Below are 1,796 nucleotides of genomic sequence, written 5' to 3'. Positions count from 1 at the left end.
TTTTAAAAGGGTCTTGAGTGACAGGACAAGGGGAAAAGATTTCAAGCTGAAAAATGGAGAGTTTAGATTAGATGTTGGGAAGAAATTCCTCCCTGTGAGGGTGGTGAGGCCTTGGCACAGGTTGCCCAGAGAAGCTGTGGCTGCCCCATCCCTGGAAGTGTTCAAGACCAGGCTGGATGGGGCTTAGAGCAACCTGGGATAGTGGAAGGTGTTCCTGCCCAGGGCAGGTCCCTTCCAACCTATGATTCTATGATTCTATGATTCTATGACATAAGGAATAACAGCACATGAAAAAACCTCCACGGCAGACGAGGGTCAACCCAGTTAGTCAACCCTTGGACCAGTTGAATTGAGGTCACTCAGGATGATAGCCAGAAGTTACTATTTTTCCCAGAGCACAGGAGAGGAACTTGATGTACTTTGGGCCTTCAGCAATACTCTGGGACAGGGAAACCTGTGGCACCATCTCTGCAAGGGATCAGACATGCAGAGAAACTCCCCTGCAATGTTACCTTCATCTGTAAGTACACTTCCACAGCTCCACCCCACAAGCCTTCCCTTTTCTAGGAGTTCCTCAACATCATCTCTGTGATTACTCAGTCAAGCCAACAACTTACTCTTGTGAGTAAAGGTTTGCCCAACTGGCAACCCCAAATGACAGAGTCATCCAGACTGCTGGCAGAGCAATGGTGGGAAATGAAAAGCCCAGCAACTTGGATTTTGCACAGTTCCACTGACCTGGAGCTGAGTTTGTGCTGTAGTTTGGGCACTGTTACTACTCCATACTGAAAGGTGGGGGGGTGGTGACCTTACTCCTTAAATTAGGTGTTGAAAGTCCTTGCTTGTCTCCCCCAGCCCCAGAGAGTGAATTCTCACTGTGGTCTGAACAGCAGCCACTGGACCCCAAAAATCTCCCGCATAGGTCATGAGCTCACGGTGAAAAGCATATGGCGGGGTGGGGGGTGGATGGGATGGCGTGGGAGAGACTGAGCTTGGAGTGGGATAAGTGGGATAAATACCACTGCCCTGAATCTCACCTCCTCTGCCTTTTCTCCCCTGCCCCCATCAGTGCTGCTGTTGTGTCAGGTAGTGGCACTGTTGAGTACATTAATCCAGAGCTGAGCATTGCAGCCACACCGAGTGAGTGTCTGCGTGTGTGTGTGTGTGTGTGTGTGTGTGTGTGCGCGCCTGATCATTACCATTTATTCCCCACGCTTCGCCCCCCACCTTCCCACCCACCCACCCCCAAGCGCTGCAGGACTTCGGGAGCGAGCGACAGAAACAGAGGAAAGAGCGAGAGCCATCAGACCCCCAGATCTGCTTAACCAAATCACCGCCCCTTGCAGGGAGTGAGAGAGAGGGAGAGCGAGGGGAGGTGTGTGTGTGTGAGGGGGAACCAGACCAAAAAGACAAAATAAAAGACAGATAAAGGGAAAAAATCCGGCGGGGGAGCAAAAAGCCGCCCCCCAGGCGCACCCTCTCGCAGCGGGGAGGGGGATGAGCGTGTGCGTGTGTGCTCTGTGTGTGTGTGTGTGCTGTGTGAGTGTGTGAGTGCGTGAGCACCGACCCCGGCCCCATCGGGAGAAGGGGGTGTTTTCCCTCCGCCTTCCCTTCGCCCTCCCCCGGCCCGGCGCGGGGCGGCGCGGGGGGAGCGCGGAGCGGAGCGGGGCGGCCGCAGCCCCGCAGCCCGCCGGAGCTCCGGCACCCGCTCCGGAGCCCAGGGAGCGCGGGGATAAAGGGAACAGCTTCCTCGCCGCCCAAGCAGCCCTTTTTTTTTTTTTTTTTCCCTGGCGGGG

At 55.1% G+C, this 1,796-nt stretch overlaps 1 protein-coding gene across 2 annotated transcripts in view; it reads left to right on the top strand.

Annotated features, from left to right (window-relative positions):
* Positions 1 to 340: 340 nt before the first annotated feature.
* The window catches only part of SETBP1 (SET binding protein 1), a 263,613-nt gene continuing 262,157 nt past the window's right edge, over positions 341 to 1,796 (top strand). For both annotated transcript variants that reach the window (XM_017819786.1, XM_017819785.1), the window contains exon 1: positions 341 to 520. The gene's annotated coding sequence lies outside the window, so the exon portion shown is untranslated. The remainder of the gene's footprint in view (positions 521 to 1,796) is intronic.

This window comes from Lepidothrix coronata, unplaced genomic scaffold, assembly GCF_001604755.1.
Source record: "Lepidothrix coronata isolate B3197 unplaced genomic scaffold, Lepidothrix_coronata-1.0 Scaffold77, whole genome shotgun sequence".
Classification (NCBI taxonomy): Eukaryota; Metazoa; Chordata; class Aves; order Passeriformes; family Pipridae; genus Lepidothrix; species Lepidothrix coronata.
Note: the sequence above shows the minus strand (reverse complement) of the source record. Positions and strands in the feature narration are given on the sequence as shown.